The sequence below is a fragment of the Pteropus alecto genome, unplaced genomic scaffold (genome assembly GCF_000325575.1).
Source record: "Pteropus alecto unplaced genomic scaffold, ASM32557v1 scaffold135, whole genome shotgun sequence".
NCBI lineage: Eukaryota > Metazoa > Chordata > Mammalia > Chiroptera > Pteropodidae > Pteropus > Pteropus alecto.
The window spans coordinates 3,009,941-3,020,073 of record NW_006438076.1 but is presented as its reverse complement, the minus strand read 5'-3'; the positions used below and the strand labels follow the sequence as shown (position 1 = coordinate 3,020,073).

Below are 10,133 nucleotides of genomic sequence, written 5' to 3'. Positions count from 1 at the left end.
TCCTGCACCGCCTGCACTGGACCTGTTCCTTTTCTGATCTGGGAGGAAAGGTCCACGACCTTGGGCCCAGGCTGCCCAGCCCATTTCTGCTCCCTGTGATTTCTCCCTTGGTCTGGTACTGACCTTCGTTCCTTGAGAAAGTATGTCATTAGGTCTCCCTAACCTGTTTTTCTCTCACCTAATTTTTTTCCTCAATTATTTTCACTGGCCACTTTTTAAGACTGATGTGACCTGCTCAGCCTAAGTAGTGCTTTGAAAGCAGTTCCTTCTAAGTTAGCCTCATCTTTATAGTTGTTCTGGTGGCATCTGTGGCAGATAATACCTTTTTTTTTGAACTTTCAGATTTTTGTTTCGGGTCTAAACAGTGCTTTCATCTCAGTTTGTTTACGGAAAAAAGAGAATGTTTTTCAGTTAATTTTTATTAGAGAAAAACAGATATCCCCAAAAGAATATCAAGCTGATTTAAGGTGTCAGGTTTAACCCCTTTCCTAAATCCCCTTTGGTCCATCATTCTTTTGTTCCTTAAGGGATTATTGGAACTGATCCAAGGATTGTGCTTACATGTACATTCCTAAAGGCTCTATATGATAGTTCTTTCAAAATCCATAAGTACTTGTGTTGGTGCTTGAAACAGAAAGAGGTAAATAACCACCTATAATCCTCTCACCCAGAGATTATTTCTGCCCTACAGAGACCTACAGCACATCATAAGGAACTGGTCATTGAACCGTTTTTTGACCTTTAAGTTTGAAGTGCTGTCTTAAAGTACCTTTGCATATGAGGGGCTGTGTATCTGAAACTTTTGAGTAGGTATCTCATGGATCTGAAACACAGGAGCGATATGAGCAGAAGATACAGACTTGGGAGTCACTAGCATTTACTTGGTATTTTAAACCATTGGAGTAGATGGGGTGGGGAGGGGAGGGAGTATGTAAAGTGAATAGTCTGGAGAGCCTAACATAGACTGTGGACCCTCAATATTTAGGGAATGGGCAGAGGAAGAAGAGCTTCCACTAGAGGGATGGGAGGAAAACCAGGAAAACACAGTATCCAGAGGAGAAGAGAATGGAATTAAGTGTCAGATGCTTCCAACAGGTAAAGGAGATACGTACTAACAATTTCATTGAATTTTGCCATAAAGGTATCTATTTCCCATAAAGCTTTCCTTGGTCTTCTTCAAGCACAATTGTTAATCACTTCTGTATCTCATACATGCTTATTAAACTTAGCAGAAATGTGCAATAACCATTCGTTTATAGTTCTACTCCCCATAAAAGACAGACTTTTTAAGGGTATGGTCTTATGATCTTAAGTCATCTTTGGAGAGACCGTATTGCATTGTGTCTTCACAACACAGACTCCAGTCAGCATCCTAGGTTTGCTGTGTAATAGCTGTGTGACCTTTAGCAAGGTACTGAACATCTCTGTGCTTCGGTTCCATTATCTATGATATCTGTAATATGTGATGATAATAGTATCTACTTCAGAGAAGGATGAAGGTTTGTAAAGCATGGAAAACAGCACCTGGCTCATTGTAAATGGTAAATGATATTTGATGGATATGGTAATAGTAATATTCTTAACACGGTGTCTGGTGTTTAACAGATATTTGAAAATGAAAACTCAATAACTTGTGACTAATAAAATTCCTATCATTTTACACTACAAGCATATATAGAATATAATCATGGCCAGGCTATGGAAAAACTATAGAATAGAAATGGGCTGAGTTAAGTGCAGGTAACTCTGTTTTATAAAACAAATCTGTGGACTTTTTGTAAAGTACTTCGTGATCTTAGTTTCTTTTCGTGTAGTTGGGAAGGAGAAAACTGAAAGATAAAGAAGAGTACTCCAAAGCAGGTGAGAAGTTTTATGTATAGGAGTATACATTAGCTTAAACAGGGGATTGGTATCAGTCACAGAGCATATTTGTTTGGCTTAAAAGAAACAATACTACAACTTTACCCATTCACCCTGTTCATTTTCCTTCTCTTTAAAATTTTTTTCAGTTACAGTTGGCATACAATATTATAGTAGTTACAGGTATATGACATGGTGATTAGACATTTACATAACTTAAAAAGCAATCACCCGGATAAGTCTAGTGTCCATCTGACACCATACATAGTTATTACAACATTATCGACTATATTCCCAATGCTGTACTTTACATCCTGTGACTATTTTTATAACTGGCAATTTATACTTCTTAATCTCTTCACCTTTCTCACCCATACCCCTAATCCCCTTCCCATCTGGAAACCATCAATTTGTTCTCTATGAGTTTATTTGTTTCGTTTGTTCCTTTATTTTGTTTTCTAGATTCTATGTGTAAGTGAAATCATGTGGTATTTGTCTTTGTCTGACTTATTTCACTTAGTAAATATCTTCTGGGTTCGTCTCTGCTGTTGCAAATTGAGATTTCATTCTTTTTTATGGCGAATAGTCTATTGCATGTGTGTGCCACTTCTTTATTCTTCTGTCGGTGGTCTTAGGTTGCTTCCATATCTTGGATATTGTAAATAATGCTTCAGTGAACATAGTAGTGCATATCTCTTTTGGAACTAATGCTTTGAATTTCTTCGGATAAATATCCAGAAGTGGAATTGCTGGGTCGTATGATAGTTATATTTTTAATTTTTTGAGGAACCTCTGTACTGTTTTTCATAGTGGCTACACCAATAGAAATGTCTATTCAGGTCCTCTGCTCATTTTTTAATCAGATTTTTTTTTTAGTGTTAACTTTTATGTGTTCTTTATATATTTTGGATATTAATCCCTTACTGGCTGTATCATTGGCAAATATCTTCTCCCATTCAGTAGGTTGTCTTTTCGTTTTGTTGATGGTTTCCTTTGCTGTGCAAAAACTTTTCAGTTTAGTGTAGTCTTCTGTGTTTGTTTTGTTTGTTTCCTTTGCCCAGGGAGATATAAAAATATTACCAAAAAATACATCACTAAGGGCAGAGTCAAAGAGTTTACTGCCTGTGTTTTCTTCTAGGAGTTTTATGGTTTGGGGTCTTACATTTAAGTCTTTAATGAGTTTTGAGTTTATTTTTGTATGTTGTGTAAGAAAGTATATCAGTTTCGTTTATATATATATATATATCTGTTATTTTCCCAACACAACTTATTAAAGAGACTGTCTCTCCCCTACTGTATATTCTTGCTTCTCTGTCATTCATTAATTAACCACATAGGCATGAGTTTATTTCTAGGCTCTCTATTCTGTTCTATTGATCTATGTGACTGATTTTATGCCAATACCATGATGTTTTGATTCCTATAGTCTTGTGGTATAGTTTGACATAGAGTAGTGAGATACCTCCAACTTTGTTCTTTCTCAAGATTGCTTTGGCTATTTGGAGTCTTTTGTGGTTCCATGTAAATTTTAGGATTATTCTAGTTTTGCGAAAAATGCCATTGGAATTTTGATGAGGATTGCACTGAATCTGTAAATTGCTTTGGGTACTCTGGATGTTTTAACGATATTGATTCTTCAGATCCATTTTTATATATCCTTTCATTTATTTGTATCATCTTAATTTTCTTTCTTCAGTGTCCCTTCTACCTCTTTGGTTACATTTATTCTTAGGTATTTTATTGTTTTGATGCAATTATAAATGGAATTGTTTTCTCTTTCTGATATTTCATTACTGGTGTATAAAAATGTAACCAACTTCTGAATATTAATTTTGTATTCTACTACTTTACTGAATTCCTTTATTCTAATAGTTTTTTGGTGAGATCTTTAGGGTTCTCTGTATATAGCATCACATCTCTGCAAATAATGATAGTTTTACTTCCTTGTATTTCTTGTCTGATTGCTGTGGCTAGGACTTCTAATATTTGGTTGAATAATAGTGGTGAAAGTAGACACCGTTGTTTTATTCTTGATTTTTTAAAAATCTATTTTCCAATATTTAATACTGAACATTTATTTTTATAAACAGATATTACAATATGCTTTTATTTATTTATTTTTTATGGTGTATTCTTGATCTTAAAAAGTTTTCACCTTTTCACTGTTGAATATGATGTTAGCTGTGGGTTTATCATATATGGCCTTTATTATGTTGAGGTATGTTATCTCTATCTCCACTTTGCTAAGAGTTGTTTTTAATCATAAATGGATGTTGGATTTTGCCAAATACTTTTTCTATATCTATTGGTATGATCATATGATTTTTATCTTTCATTTTATGTGGTGTCACATTGATTTGCGGACACTAAATGAACCTTGCATCCCAGGAATAAATCCCATTTGATCGTGATGTGTGATCTTTTTAATGTATTGCTGAATTTGGTATTTTGATTTTGTTGATGATTTTTGCATCTACGTTCATCAGGATATTAGCCTATAATTTTTTCTTGGTAGGGTCTTTGGTTTTTGTATCAGGGTAATAGTAGCCTTATGAAATAAGTTTGAGAGTCTTCTCTGCTCTTCAATTTTTTGAAATAGTTTGAGAAGAGTAGGTATTAATTTTTCTTTAAATGTTTGGTATAATTCATTTGTGAAGCCATCTGGTGTAGGACTTTTACTGAGAGTTTTTTGATTACTCCTTTGATTTTGTTAGTAGTTATCGATCTGTTCGGATTTTACGTTTCCTTCTAATTCAGTCTTGGAAGCTTGTATGTTTCTAGGAATTTATCCATTTCTTTCAGGTTGTCCAGTTTGTTGGCATATAATTGTTCAGTGTATTTTTTTTTTATAATCCTTTGTATTTCTGTGGTCTCAGTTGTCACTTATCTTTCATTTCTGATTTTATTTATTTGGGTCCTCTTTTTCTTTATCAATATTGTTTACCTTTTCATAGAACCAGCTCTTGGTTTCATTGATCTTTTCCATCGCTTTTTAAAGACTATTTTGTTGATTTCCACTGTGATCTTTATTTCCTTCCTTCTACTCACCTTAGGCTTGGTTTGTTCTTCTTTTTCTAGTTTCTTTAGGTGTAAGGTTAGATTGTTTATTCAGGATTTTTCCTGTGTCTAGAGATGCCTGTATTGCTATGAATTTCCCTCTTAGAACTGCTGGCTGTGTCTCATAGATTTGGGGCCATTGTGTTTTCATTTTCATTTGTCTCAAGGTATCTTTTGATTTCTTTCTTGTTCTCATTGTTAACCCATTCATGGTTTAGTAGCATGTTATTTAGCCTCCACGTTTGTGTGTTTTTCAGTTTTCTTTATGCAGTTGATTTCTAGTTTCATACCATTGTTATTGGAGAAGATGCTTGATATGATTTCAGTCTTATTAAATTTATTAAGACTTGTTTTATGGCCTAACATGTGGTCTGTCCTGGAAAATATTCCATGTGCAGTTGAAAATAATGCATATTCTGCTTTGGGGCGAAATGTTCTATAAAAATACCAATTAAGTTTATCTGCTCTAATGTGTCATGTAAGGCCACTGTTTCTTGTTGATTTTCTGTGTGATCTTTCCATTGATGTTAATGGGGTGTTAAAGTATACTACCGTGACTGTATTACTGTTGCTCTCTCCCTTTTTGTCTGTCAATATTTGCTTTATATTCAGGTACTCCTACATTGGGTGCGTAGATGTTTACAAAAGTTAATATTTTCTTCTTGGATTGACCCCTTTATCATTATGAAATGCTCATCTTTGTCTCTTGAAGTCTGTTTTGTCTGATATAAGTATTGCTATCCCAGCTTTTTTTGTTTCCATTTGCATGAAATATCTTTTCCATCCCTTTACTTTCAGTCTCTGTGTGTCTTTCAGTCTGAAGTGGGGCTATTGTAGACAGCATGTCTTATTTTTTATCCATTCAGCTACCCTAAATCTTTTGATTGGAGCATTTAGTTCATTTACAGTTAAAGGAATTATTGATAGGTATGTAGTCATTGCCATTTTATCATTTGTACTTTCTATGTATATTTTTCTCAAAGAAGTTCCTTTAACATTTCCTATAATACTACTGGTGGTAATGAAACCCTTTAGCTTTTTCGTGTCTGGAAAGCTCTTTATCTCTCCTTTGATTCTAAATGGTGGCCTCGCTGAGTGGAGTAATATTGGTTGTAGGTCTTTACTTCATCATTTTGAATATTTCTTGCCAGTCCCTTCTGGCCTACAAAGTTTATGTTGAGAAAGCAGCTGACAGTCTCATGGGAGCTACCTTGTACATAACTAACTGCTTTTTTTTCTTGCCACTCTTAAGATTCTCTCTTTGTCTTTAACCTTTGACATTTTATTTTCATGTGTCTTGGTATGGGCCTCTTTGGATTCATCTTGTTTTGGGACTCTATTTGCTTCCTGGACTTATATGTCTACTTCTTTTGCTAGGTTAGGGAAGTTTTCAGTCCTTATTTCTTCACATAAGTTTTCAATCCCTTGCTCTTATCTCTTTTCTTTCTGGTATCCCTATGATGCAAATGTTGTTACTCTTGATGTTGTCCCAGAGGTCTCTTAAACTACCCTCATTTTTTAAATTCTTTTTTCTCTTTGCTTTTCTGATTTTCCACTACCTTATATACCAGATTACTGAATTGATCCTCTGCTTCATCTAATCTATTGATTCCCTCTAATGTAGTCTTCATTTCATTTATTCTGACTGGTTCTTTTTGTTTGTTTGTTTTCTTTCTCCTTTTTTGTTTTCTGTCTCTTTGTTGAAGTTTTCGCTCTGTTCATTTGTCCTTCCCCTGAGTTCATTGAGCATTCTTAGAACCAGCATTTTGAACTCTCTACCTGGTAGATTGCTTGCCTCCATTTCATTTAGTGTTTTTTGTTTTGTTTTGTTTTTGAGTTTTGTCGTGTTCTCTCACGTGAGACGTTTCTTTGTCTCCTCATTTGGCTCACAGATCTGCTACATCTCCCAATCTTGCAGAGTAGCCTTATGTAGTAGCTGTCCTGTGGGGCCTCTTGGTGCAGTCTCCCTATTCAACTAGCTGGGTGCTCCAAGGGTGTGTTCCTTATGTGGATTGTGTATGCCCTCCTGTTATAGTAGAGCCTTGATTACTGTTGTCACATTAGTGAGTGGGGTTGACTTTTAGGCTGAGTAGTTGTGAGAGCTGGCCATGACTCTAGTAGATGAGCTTTTGTGTGAGGGCTGACCCCATAAAGTGGAAGTCTCTTTAGTGGGGCTGTGGGTGCCAGCCAAGTCTGCACTTAACTGTGTCATTTGTGGAGCTGGTTGGGTGGTGCTCTGGGGTGGTCTGAAGTTAGCCACCAGGTGTGTTGGATATGAGCCTCTTGGGAGGGGCTCTGGTGAAGGGTAAGGTCAGCCACTACTGTGCCTGGCTTGGGGATGCCTGGTAGGAGCTACAAAGTGATCTGCAGTTGGTTGCCCCTTGTTCTGGGGTGGGAGGCACTTGAGACAGTCAATGCTACAAATTGAGACTGTCCGCCACTAGTTCCAGGCTTGGAACTCTTTGGTGCGCACCATGATATGAGCTGAGGCCAGCTGCAACTTGTTCCAGGCTTGTGGCTGCTTAATTGAAGCTAAATTCCAGGCCAGCCAAGACTGACCACTGCTTATGCCAGGCTTGGGGCCACCTGATGGGAGTCATAATGCAAGTTGAAACCGGTTGCCATTTGTGGCAGTCTTGGGGCCACTTAGCAAGAGGTACAGGACATGTTGAGGCCAGCTGCTGCTTGTCTGAGGTTTGTGGACCTTTGAGAGATTTTAGGAAAGTCTGCAGTGTGAGCCAAGGCAGGCTGCTTGTGTGGAAAAGCCACTGGAAGAGGTTCAGGCCCGGTGTATGAGTTGTGTGGGGTGGGTTCTCAGGGAATCACCAGGGCGGTGCAAACAGTATTAGCCAAGTTAACGGAGAGCACAAATTTGGCACCTGCCAGCACTTCTGTTTCCCGAGTTGCCCTGACCTCTATTCCTCCAGCTATCGCCTGGAAGCTAGTCAACTCAGTTCCTCCCTGCATGTCCCTGGCATTGTTAGAGCTGCTGCCCTTGCACTAGAGACCATAGAGAGCGGGTGAGTCCACACGTGAACCCCTCAAAACCAGTATCTGGGTCTCCAACAGCCCCGCATCTCACTCAGATGCAGTCCCTGCTGGTTTCCACAGCCAGGTATTATGGAAACTCCTCTTCCTGGCACTGGTGTCTTGGGCTGGGAAACCCAATGTTGGCCTGGGACCCTTCACTCCTCTGGTGGGACCTCCACAGCCAAGATATCCCTCCCGATATCTTGGGTGTGGGACCAGCCCATTTTGCATCTCCGCCCCTCCTACCAGGTCTCCACATGGCTTCTTGCTTAGTCTAAGTTATAGGAATTCTGTTCAGCTTGTCTTCAGGTGGTTCTCAATGATGTTTGTTCTATAATTTAGTTATAATTTGATATGGTCATGGGAGGAGGTGAGCACAGTGTTTACCTACTTCACCGTCTTGACCATCCTCTTTTTTTACAGCTCATAAAATTAAAAGTATCTGTTGAACTTCTAGACTTTAACTCATAGTGGGTACATACTCATTTAGTAGCAAATATTTGAACATTGACTACAGTGTGTAAACACGTATAGCAGAAACTGTGCTAGGGGCTGGGAACATGATGATAGAAACAAGACAAACACTTGTCCTAAAAGAGCTTTTATTCTTATGGGAGATGCCAATAATTGCAAGTGTTAAGAAATGCAAATAAAGAGCTAAAGTATAAATGTGGCATTTGTGGTGAAGGAGGTAGATAACCAGACTATATAAAGTAACATTTAAGCTGAGACCTCAGGGTTGAGATGGAATCAGAGGCGCTTGTAGAATATGTAACTCCAGGGCAAGTTCTGTGCATGAGCCGGGAAAGTTTGTGATGTGTCCCATGTGGTTCTAGAGTCTGATGAATGAGGGAGAGCGTTGAATGGGTTGTTGTAAAGTATACTGCAGATGTCGGATCATGCCTGGTCTTGTAACCATGATGAGGAGATTAATTTTGTTAAACACAGTGAAAAACCATTGAATGATTTTAAACCATGACTTAATCCAATTTGTGTTTTGAAATCCCTTTTACTGCCAGTAAGATTTTCCTTAGTCATAAAGTACTTTAGATTTAATATATAAAATACGAAAAACTGATTTCTTAGCCTTAAATACTTATGTCCTTGAGCCATTTGCCAGAGAAGAGTTCTTGCCTCAAGAATCCACCCATAAAAATCAATTTACGTCTTCGATATCTGAAACTGGAGTTATAAAAACAAAATGATTTATATATACAAATGTTCAGTTAGTATCAGAAACATTTAAGTCTGAAATCCTTTCGCCTACTGGAATCAGATTACCTTTACTCACTGCTATGACTGTTGGCATATCTAAAAAATGATAGTGTGACAGTTTTCTGCACACAATTTTCACAGGACTTTGTCTTTTCCTATTTCTTTCATTTTCTAAAATGTCCTTTTTTTGTCTGTACTACATTAAAAAGCAGTAGTAGGGTTTTTCTTTTCATAGAAAATGCTTTCTTTGTTGCATTTCTTTCTTGTGAACTAAAAAAAGATCCCTACCTTTAAGAAGCTTGCATTCCAGTAAGAAGAGACAGGTGCCAAATAATATACATAATTAGTATTGTTATTATACTATTAATATAATTAGTATCTTAGGGTGTGGTACTCCTTTGAAATAAAAGTAGAACAGTTAATGCAGTGTTAAGGAAGCTGCAGTTTTTAATAGGATGGTCAGGCTGACATCACTGAGAAGTTATGATTTGAGTGAAAGCTGGCAACCTTGCACAGATACTGGAGCAGGGAAGAGCATGCCAGTGCATGGTAGAAGGGACAGCTGGTGCAGATAAAGGCCCCAACACCAGAGGGAACCAGGCCTGTTCCAGGAACAGTGAAGAGGCCAGCGTGTCCAGAGAAGGGGAATGGAGTTCCTTAGCTTTCTAGGAATGTTTTTCTCCTCAGTCAGCTTTAAGGAGTTCATCAGCTGAAACAAATGAATAATTAGGTAAAGAAGTTCCATCCCATGAATGTTGGTCATCAGTAAACATGCGGACCCCTGTCTTAACTTGAATTAGGTAATTTCAGGTAACACAGAAATTTCTTAAATCCATGCCATAAAGCAGCTAAATAAACAAAAATCTCTCGTTTCTGTAATAAAAAAAAAAAAAATTGATATTGGATCATATGCTTAGAGACCTAACATTTATAAAAACTCAAAATTTTACCATTCCAACTTAACAGGTCTC

General features: G+C 37.4%; 1 protein-coding gene across 4 annotated transcripts in view; it reads left to right on the top strand.

Moving 5' to 3' along the window:
• Nucleotides 1-10,133, top strand: part of FAM118B (family with sequence similarity 118 member B) — a 45,649-nt gene that overhangs the window by 6,598 nt on the left and 28,918 nt on the right. The window contains exon 2 of one of the 4 annotated variants that reach the window (XM_015592010.2): nucleotides 986-1,095. The exons of the other annotated variants lie outside the window; for them this stretch is intronic. The gene's annotated coding sequence lies outside the window, so the exon portion shown is untranslated. The remainder of the gene's footprint in view (nucleotides 1-985; nucleotides 1,096-10,133) is intronic. 4 annotated transcript variants of the gene reach the window in all.